General features: G+C 44.1%; 1 long non-coding RNA gene across 2 annotated transcripts in view; it reads right to left on the reverse strand.

Moving 5' to 3' along the window:
* Window positions 1-4,747, reverse strand: part of LOC134170292 (uncharacterized) — a 105,432-nt gene extending 100,685 nt beyond the window's left edge. For both annotated transcript variants that reach the window (XR_009967211.1, XR_009967217.1), the window contains exon 1: window positions 4,415-4,747. This is a non-coding gene — a long non-coding RNA (uncharacterized LOC134170292). The remainder of the gene's footprint in view (window positions 1-4,414) is intronic.
* Window positions 4,748-10,642: the final 5,895 nt, after the last annotated feature.

Below are 10,642 nucleotides of genomic sequence, written 5' to 3' on the forward strand. Positions count from 1 at the left end.
TCAAACACCACCAGAGAACTATCAGTAACCCAAACAACAAAGAGAGGTACAAAAGGCCAGAGAAATAGCAGCCCATATGGTGGTCATGTGTAAAAAACACATTCCACAGATTGCAAAGCACTTATTTATGATTACATGAGACAGAGAAAGATGGCAAAGTTAAAACAGAAGTGTGCTTAGGCCGCAGTCATATGCCAGTTGTGCACTTCTCCACTTTTGCCCCATGGTTTCTTGACTTATTTTTCCATCAAAATAACTGCCATGTTTTGGGTATGTCTAGAAGAAAAAAAAAAACAAAATCTAATATGATAATTTACAGTATTGCATGCCAGAGTCCTGCAGGAAGGGGTGGTTTTATTGAGGGAAATTCTAAGAATATATTAAGGTGGTCAACAGGCACTTGCCATAGATCTGCCCAAGAAAAATACTACTGTTACTGTGATGAATGAAGTGATAACTTCACTGCTTCTCCCCATACTGCCCATGCTTCTGTGCCCTAACAAAAGAGAAGAATAACCATGTCAGGAACATCTCTTTGTCTTCATTAATTTACATTTTTGGCTGCATACCCCAGAGGTGTGCAGCAGAGAGGAATGTGCAGGCTCAAAAGGGCTCAGCTGGAACTGCAGCCCAGTTCTGCCATAAAATGACTCAAACTTCATTAAATAAAATAAACCTGTTGTAGCCCAAGGATTGACTGACTTGCTGTTTCCTTTGCTCCTGGGTTAATACGGTGAAGTTGGCACATTGATAGAACACTCAGCAGGACAATGGGGTGTGCTGAATTCAAATGAGTCTGGTAGGACTGTAACAGGTACTTCGTACATAGCCTGCTGCTTGGAGGAAGGGAATGGAACACAGCTAAAGAAGGAAGAAAAGATGTCAAAATCTACAGTTGCACAGTGGCATCTATTTGTCACTGAAAACAGAGGATCTTGCAGACCTTGAAGCGACTGCAAACTAGAGAAGATCATAAATTCCGTACTGGAGACCAGAGTAAAAGGATCTTCTGATTTAGATATGTCTGACTACAGATAAGCTCATTATAAAAGCTAACAGTCCATACATCCCAGTGGGACATTGTCAGAAACTCTAAAGCAGATAGAGCCCAGGTATTATACCCAACCTACAGCATACATGCTTGAGCAACTGAATCATGTAGCAAACCAACACTACCAGAATGCATGAGCTGCCTTGGATACGTTCACATGCTCAGTTCACAGCTCAGCTGCAAATCATACTACACGGGAGATGTCAGGCATCAACCACGCAGAGCTGATGATGTGATGTTGTGACACCTCTCAAGAGCATGCAGGGTGGAGTCTGTCCATGAGATCCTGTGCCCATCTGCTAGAGGTTTCTCCCTGTAGAGCAACCTAGTAAGAGCTACTGCTCCAAGAGTGCTGTCAGACATCTAGTAGTCAAGAATATACAGTGGATGGCCCATTAAGCCTAATGCCTTCTGCTGAAAGCAGTAAGGAAGTCTTTCTAAATCTTAATTCTGGTTCCAAATCAGTCAGGCCAGCACTCAAGAAAGGGATGTGGGCATTGGGCTATCCAAGCTTGAGACTAAAATGCAGAGGCCCATACCTGTGCACTCTTGGCAAGGACTTGATGGGGAGACACAAGAGCCAACACAACAGGGAACACCAAGCAAGAGCACACATCTGAAACCTGGTCTCTTTGCATACTCAGACATTAGCTTCCTGCCAAGAGTAAGGCACCACTATAAAACCTAAATTCAGGCTTGAAGCTGATTCCTACCATCAACAAATAGGCAGGTGAGGCTGGAATCCCAAGGAGGAGTACTTGGTGACATGACTGCTAAGACTAAGGCAGCAGATCTCTCAGGAGCCTGAATTGGCTTTCAGGAGGTACTGGGGAAAAAGCCCAGTCCATTCTGGCACAAATTATGTACAGAAGGGCAGGAAAGAGATTCTGGAAGCAAAACTGAGGCTCTGGAGAAGGAAACTGCAGACAATGAATGTTCTCTGAAAACACTGCCAGTAATCCCATGCAGGATGGGAAAGAGAGGCAGGAAAGCCAAGGTTTAATACCTGGTTGAGAAGATGGTAGAAAGAGCAGATTGGTCAGGAACTGGGGACACTTCTGGAAGGGAGGTGGCCCAAGCCAGAGGGACAGATGTCTCTAACTCATTGCACAATAGTCTTATTGGCACTTAAAATCAGGAAGGCACTTAAAAACGTGAGCAGCTTCTAAACTGGAGAGCAGAGGAAAGCAAACGAGTGCAGAGGCACAAACAGCTTTGGCTGATGCTTTTTGAAGGACAAAGCCATGGAAATCACCTATCCTCATGTAGAGGGGACAGCATGGAACAGAATAAGTCAGACAGGACAGAAAACAGAGTAGGTGCCAGTTGTATAAAGTACTATAAGAACCAAAACAATGATACCAAATGCCAGCAATCTAGTAATTGAGAAAACTGGAATGTCTTCGTCAGCTGAGGACATCAGCTAAATGCCTATTTCAGAAATCTACAGGACAGAAGACAACCTGGGAGCTTCTCTCCACATACCACCCATTCCATTTACACACAAACCAGATAAACATGGGGTGATTTCCACTATGTTTGTGAAGACATTCTGGGAGAAATGCCCAATGGCCAATATTTATTCCATGCTATATGCATCAGCAGTGTTCTAGCAGCAGTGTTAAGGCACAAAAACAGAGTTTGTGCCTCAGTGCACTCAGTCCCTCCCTTGGGAGAAGCTGCCACCTTTAACTACCATTTGGGCCATGTTCAGCATGCATAGTTTATCACTGCTGAATACAACATGCCTCCTATGCTATCAGGAGAACAAAGGCTAAATGCAATAGTGTTTCAGATGGAGAAGAGACTCTGACAGTTTTGGAAATACAACAATCCCATAAACCAGAAACAACACACCAGGTAAGAAGTTAACATACCAAGGGGGCAATATATTATTGTGAGGTTCAATCAGTCACCAGCTGTCCTGCCTCAGGAGATGAGGAAGCAATACTTGAAATGGGGACTGATATAGGAAACTGAGAATCTACAAGTTCACACCTCTGCACAGGCTTGTCTTTGCACCTCTCCTCATGTTGGCAAGAAAAACTATTCTCTTTTGAGGAGCTTCTCCACTTGGTTTTGTTGGTTTTGCATCCCCTCTGTCCAGCAGTCCCATTATTTGGGTCCACTTTGCATTAACAATTACTTAAGCACCACTTCATTTTAATGCCCATCAACTTTCAATCTGTACCTCTATCAGTGTGGGGGTGTTTGACACAGGGCTGTACAATTCCTAGAGTAATTTCAAGAACGAACTGTACCAGAGCTACAGAAAGAGAGATCCCTAGGAGGTATTTGGGTAACATAATCAATTCACACAGAGAGCGGGTGTGTGAGTATGCATGTGAGTACAAAAAAAGCCCATGTACACACCCCCCCACATCACACCAGAAGATGCAGGATCCCAGACACCGGGAGTATAAAAGCCAGCCTTTTGCATGCATTATTTCTGAAATTCCTCAAGCCCTCCTGCTTCAGAGAGCTGAATTATTTAAAACCAACTTGGAGAAGCAGGATTGCGATTTAAGGAGGAGAAAAAGAACAACATTACCTGGATCTGAGCAAATCAGGTTTTGTTTCATACTCAGTTGCTCACAAAGTTTATCATCCTGATTTCACCTCACCCAGAGCTGCAATTTTCCAACTCACAGGGTGACAAAACTAAGTTGAAACATGTAGTATCTGAATACACCGACAGCAGTTTGACCCTGGCTGGAGTCAAACTGAGTTTTATATCTAAAGACAGCAATCACTTTTTGTGTCATCTGAAGTAACGTGGGGGGGGACAACAGTGTGAGGGATGTCACAACATGCCGTGCTACGGACTGGAAAAAGCATCTCCTTGATGGGGTCCTCTGGTCTCTGGTGTGCCCCTGGTAAAATGATCTAAGTGATTCTGGCCCGTTGCCACAAGCCCTCTTCCCTGCTGTATGTGCAGAGAAATGTGTTACAGGATTATGAACATGTCACTGGCACTGTTAGCAGTGCAGAGATAAAACCTCACTCATCTTTAGTGCAGTGAGTAGGAAAACAGATCATTCCTTTAATTATTAAGCATAAGTGAGCTATCCTCAGTTTCCCAAAGCCAGTTTAAACTGGCCCCTGCCCTGCAGATTCATGGATTGATGGTGCAGAGCTTTAACAGTATTTTGCTCTCTTTCTTTAGCTGTTTCTTACTTTATTTTTTTCCTCCCCTGAACTCCCCAGCCCTCTGACTCTGAGGACAGAAGCACCAGGATTGAACTCTGAACAATGCTGGCAGCTCTCCTGCCTCACAGTTCACCCTCCTGCCAGCCTGCCAAGTCAGCCCTGCTGAGCACGGATGCTCACAGGGGAAGGGTTTAAGCTTTCTGCACCTCTCACCTGAGTTTGATGCCAACACAGCTCAGTGGGAGGAAGGGCCTGGCTGCAGCAAGCGGTGCGCCCGACACTCTGCAAGGCATGGCGATGTGTTGTGTCACTCAGGATACCGTTGCTCAGTAACAGTTCCTCCAGCAAACACATAGACACTGGTACATTGGCTTTGTAGCCCAGGCTGTAGGCCTGGAAGGAGCCAGGGAGGATGTGTGAAATGAAAGGGATGAGATCTGACTTTTGCCTGAAGGACCCTTTAAAGTTTTCAGTGCAGCAGAACATTGCTGTCCCATGGCCTGGGCTGCCACCTGCAAAGATCTGTCCTCTTCGCCACTTGGCTTCTGCGGGTTGCTTGTCCACTGTGAAGCAAGTCCAGAGGAGGCCACAAAGACAATGAGAGGGCTGGAGAATCATTTCTGGGGAGCCAGGTTGAGAGAGCTGGGCTGGTTCAGCCTGGAGAAGGCTTAGAGCAGCTTCAGTGCCTAAAGGGGCTACAAGAAACCTGAGTAGTGGCTTTGAACAAGGGCCTGCAGGGACAGGCCAAGGGGAATGGCTTTAACCTGCCAGAGGGGAGACTGAGATGAGCTCTTAGGCAGAAGCTCTTCCCTGTGAGGGTGCTGAGGCCCTGGCACAGGGTGCCCAGAGAAGCTGTGGCTGCCCCATCCCTGGCAGTGTTCAAGGCCAGGTTGGACACAGGGGCTTGGAGCAACCTGCTCTAGTAGAAGGTGACCCTGCCTGTGGCAGGGGTTGGAACTGGATGAGCTTTAAAGTCCCTTCAACCCAAACCAGTCTGGGATTCTGTGATTTTATGAATGGTCCTACTCATTAATTTGGAGGTCAGAAAGAGCAGCATTTTAGGGAAGAAGGCCAGATCCAAAATAAAGAGGAAGCCAAAATTAACTCTTAGACTAGAAGCCAGCCTAAATCTTGATATTTGGATAACGAATCAGGTAACACCCACCACACCAAAAGAATCATGAGTATTCAGGGCTCTAGTTTTGCATCTCTGGGTGTAAAACCCTGTGTTCCTTCCAGATTGTATGTTGCCATCTGTCTCTGCTTCTCACCACTCCATTTGGCCACATGCCGCTCATTAGGGCACATGCCAGTAAAGAGGAACATTAACCTGAGGTTTTCTTTTCCCCGTACTCTGTGTGTGCTTCCTTAAGGTAACCAAGTCTGATCTCTCCTGCCCTTGTATAAACATGGTGCTGAGCTGGAACCAACTCCAAGTTCAGGGTAGTTCACATTGTAGGTCTGATTTGATTTCACTGGTGCCTCATTGTGCATGCCTTGAAATCTGGGCATGAGACAAAAATAATAGAGGAGAAACAGCTACAGTGCAGGTAGTGGCAGACAAAAGAACCCTTACTTTAGAAGAGAGATCTGTGGAAAAAGTGGAGGAACAAATTCCTCAACATCTGTGGTCTGGCAGGTGAAGTGGGTATTGATTCGAGTAGAAGTGGCACAACTGGGCTGCTAAGAGCAAACACAGCTACAAGACAGAGGAACATCTTGTATCTAGGTAGACATGAATGTTCTGATTCTAAAACTTAGCTCAAGGTCATCTCTAAGTGCAGAGTACAAACACAGTAACAGCTATGGTAGCTTGTGCAGCTCTGAATGACAGCTGAATCCCAGCAGTTTCAGATCAGACTCTACATACTGTACGACTTCCCAATAGCAAGGCTTTCTTCCAGGCCATAACCATCTTGCAAACGTAAAGCTGAGCCCAAGACACAGGGAGAACTCCCTACCAACCCAATCCTCTCAATGCAGCCCTCCAACATCTCACACCTCCTTTCCCTCTCAGTCCCTGCTTGGCTCATTTGCTGCCTGATTTTGCTCCATGCCCACCCTATGCCAGTGCCTCCCCTGCCAGGCAGGGCACCAGCCATGTGGTCTGTACAGCCAAGGCTGCAGGGGAGTGCTGGGGGCACAGAAAAGATCAGCTGTTTGGTGGCATCTCATAGCTGTGAAGGGCTGGAGCTGCTTCATCTCAGATCCAGCTGAGTTCTGAGGTCAGCAGAAGTTGTGTCTGGTATGTGGGGAAGCAAAACGATGTTCTGTGAGTAGTAGGGTCTCACAGCCTCTGCTCAGATGAGAATGCAACTGGAGGTACAAGTCAGAAACCCCTGCCTATTCCTAGAGACAGGATTTTACTTGCATGAAAGACATATACTCCTCCTTCCCATCTCCTGCTTAGCTAGGAATCGGGTTCCCCTCTTTAGGTAGTGCTTATACCTACAGCCCTTCTCTGCCTTCCAGTTATGTTCATATCTAGAGCCACACAGCTCAGCTTTCTGCTCCATCCTGTGTACCTCTGCTGAATCCCGCTGTACAGGGCTGAGGAAAGACTGTGAAAAGCATCTTGCATATCATGGATACTACTTGCAAGAGAAGAAACAAAGTGAGGACCAAAACCAGCCTTCAGGATTTCAATCAGTGCACAACCAGAGAGAATCTGAATCAACTTCTGGACTCTAGAAAGGTTTTCATTGCTGCCAGAAAGCTTCTTAGAGCCTTCTAGGGGGAGTTTAGAGTTATTTCAGAAACAGGAGGACATTTTTCAAGGGGAGAACTGTGCTTTTGGGTATTTCTTTGTATTGCTGAGCCAAGGTGCACCTGCCTTCCATTGATCTCCTGTACAACTGGAAGAAAGCCAACATCCACCTGCAGAGCATGCCCCCACCAGAGCAGCACGATGCTCCATCAAACACTGGCCACCTATCCATTGTCATGTATCCTGTATTTGTCACTAGCCAGATCAATCCCATGCTGTTCAGCACATTTTAGGAACTCGGACTAATAAATCATTGAAGTGCCTCTCACTTCACAGATGGTAAGTGCAGTTCAATGAAGGTAATTATAAAAAAAATTACTTCTGGAGAAAAAAAATCAAAACATGGGAATATCTGTCTAATAGAAAGGCCTGCAAAGAGATTTGGGAGTTCTAATAATTCTGAGGAGCAGGTTAAAGGTCTGAGAGTCTGACAGTAGGTTTTCCCTCTGATTGACTGAATCGATCCTGTCCTCATGTAACAGCTCTGGGTCCCTGTATCTCTGAGATTTCAGGTCCTGGAAACAGTGCTGAGGAAAAAGACTGTACCTCTCACCGTAATGTGCTGGGTTTTTTCTGTCTGCAAACACAATATCCATCACTACGAAGGCAAGATGATGGAAACGTGCAGATCCTGCAGGGAGCAGGGAAAATACTAAAGCAAGACCTGAATTCCAGTAACAGTGGCAAAACCAAAGTGAATTCCCAAATTTCCATTTGATTTTTGTTGTTGGATTTCAACATGACACGCTGTGACTGTGTCATTTCAACCTACCACTTACATGGTTCTCTCTAACATGCCAGAATAAAACGCCTTAGTTCTTAGATGACACATATAAAAGGAAAAGGCCCTTCTCAGCCAGCATCACTGAAGATGTATTTACAAATGGTCAAACCATTCTCTCCAGCTAAGAGGCTGCAGCAAGTGAAGCCACCTTTGCCCAGGCATTGAGGCCACAGTACTACCACCTTTGTGATGCATAACCAAAGGAAAGAAGCAAGATAGACTAGAGGAAGCAGTATTTCTGAAGGACCTTTCATTCCAGGAGAGGTTGAGAGATCTGTGATCCACCAGGGCCCTGTCCTGACCCTTCATGTCTGGTCTGGTTTGTCTCTCTGACTTCTGACTTCTCCTTCCATGTCTCCTAGTTCTAGCTTCAGATCTAAGCACAGAAATGGGCTGCCTCACCTTTTCTGGTCTTCTTTATGTAGGAGAGATAGTTCAGCCAAATGTGGGGCTCCCGATATTACTGAGATACAGAACCAAATATTTCTTTTTTTATATGTAACATGCCAAAACCTAATTCAAGAATAACAAAATCCCTCCAGAGTTCCAAGCAGATTCAAAACAAAGATCTGAAGTTATCTGTTTACCACTTTCTTTCTTTTTTCACCTCAGTGAAAGATATATTCATGTCCCTCAAGCAATTTACAAAGTCAGTCTTCTTACTCTGCCTACTTTTGCATTAAGCTGTACACCCCATTTTAACAAACCCATTCAGTTTTAAATCACATAAGGCCTTCAACAGAGAGCCTTCAGAGTTTAGGGTGTTTACCTGATCCTCTTACTACCTACTCAGTTGTGATCTTCATCTTGATCTAAAGGCATTACATTGACTATCCCAAGGGCAAGGCTTTGTTTCCAAAGCACCAGGTAAACAGAAGTGGCTGTGTCTCCTCCTTCCAGCTTTCAGAACAAATAACACCTTTTCGATTGCAATTACAATGTGAGGAGCATGACATTTAGTGACGCATTCTGAGCGACCTTAAATCGTTATGTAAAGGAAAATGTACAGGCCAACTGTGAAATATGATTCCAGGGACTGTTAGGAGATTAGAGATATGAATAAACTTGTGGAATAAATACCTGCATTGGAGCTTTCAGCTGGACCCAATAACAGCCAATCACAAAACCCTTTTTATTATGAAGAGTCCTAACAGCAGTATAAAACATACAGTGCAGCTACAAAAGAGAAGAGTTAAGGTGAGGACAATTTAGGTGTGCTGAAGGCAGGAAGAACAAGCTATATCTCTGAGACCTTGGAACTGCTACAAGAGACTCAAGAGATCTTACCTAAGATCCCTCCCTAGCATTTGAGTACACATCCAAACTGAATCAATAAAGTTCTGAGAGCTATCTAATGTGAGGTAGCAGAAGTTTCATGATTTTGTAAGTGGTTGAAGCTTTCCTGTTTAGTTTCACTAAAGTCATCAACTAAACCAGTGTATAAACTAGGGAGCCCTGAACTCTTACTCCCTCTCCTACTTTAACAACCACCTCCATTTAATTAGCACTTTTATCAGGCTGAGACATCTCAAGGTGCTTTATGAAAGATGTACTATCGTGGAATCTGCAGTGCCAAGGTAACAAGTGAAATCAAGAAAGCAAAACCAAGAAAAGCCTCAATTTAGATTTATAAAGTGAAACAGGGAAAAAGGACAAAATAGGTTGGGTTCTCAGCAGGCATATATCAGCGACTGACTTCTGTTCTCCATCTGCTGATACTCCAGTACACTGACTTTAGGAAACTTCTACCCAAGTTTCACATTCACATTTCCACATGTTAGTTTTTTTAATGTACCTAAGAAAGACAATCTGGAAGCAAAGTTTTAATGTTGCTGACTGTTAACTCCTGACTTCCCTTTAAACTGAGCTCCAGAAGACTGTATGTGGAGAAATTTAGCATTGGTCACCTTGCTTTTATTTCCTGCCTTGCCTGTGGATCAAGAAGTAACATATGTCACATCTCACAGTCAGATGTATGTAGATACCCGCATCTGGTGCAGCGTTATAAGTGAGGCTGATACTAGAACTGACATCTTTCAGATGAGAAATTCAAACACTTGTCCAGTGTGGTCTTCTCCTAATTATCCAGATGGATACTAAAGACCACATGACACTCTTCACAAAACATGGGGAACAATGCTGGTGTCTTCAGCAATCCTCTCAATGGCAGGGTTTTATGTCCTAGACCATGAACAGCCTTAAATAGATGCTGCTTTCCTCTAGAGTGTTATTAACATTACTGATCTGGACCATGGGACACATCCTAATGTTCTTACTCAGATTCTGTTCAGGTGAAATACCCAGTAAATGATGAGGATTTCCCTTTGCCTAATCATTATCTTCATAAAAGCCTCATTTCTAGAGGCTATCACAGTCAGAACATGTTCAAGCTCTAACTTCAGCAGAAGGTAGATGAAGCTGAAAGAAGACCACAAGTTATTAGGGTTAAGATTTAACTTGAGGAGTCCTCTCAAGCTTGTCAGTTGGGCCAGACTGTTATTAGAAACACTGATAAGGAAATAAATAGACACTTTGAAAAATCACATTTCAGATGCCTTCTCTTGTAAAATGCTTTGCTAGGCATTGACCTCACCGCATTTTATTATACGTTGCATCCAGCTACATTAATAGAAGTGATGTCTAACGTGCTAAAGTCATGAGAAAAGAAATGGTAACGTAAAGAAAATCTTTTTCTAAGGGGAAAATGCAATTTTAATGACAGCAAAGCACAGGATTTGTTCAATGAAAAAAAAAAGAAAGAAAAATCAAGAGCTCAGGCATTTCCCGATTTATAACCAAAGAAATTATACAGTTGAAAAAGACAACCTCAAAGAACAAGCAGGAGGAGGCAGAGATTAGCAAATTAAACCCACAGGCTAATCTCACAATT

The sequence above is a fragment of the Pezoporus occidentalis genome, unplaced genomic scaffold (genome assembly GCF_034315485.1).
Source record: "Pezoporus occidentalis ecotype Australia unplaced genomic scaffold, CSIRO_AGI_Poc_V1 ctg11, whole genome shotgun sequence".
NCBI classification, from domain to species: Eukaryota; Metazoa; Chordata; class Aves; order Psittaciformes; family Psittacidae; genus Pezoporus; species Pezoporus occidentalis.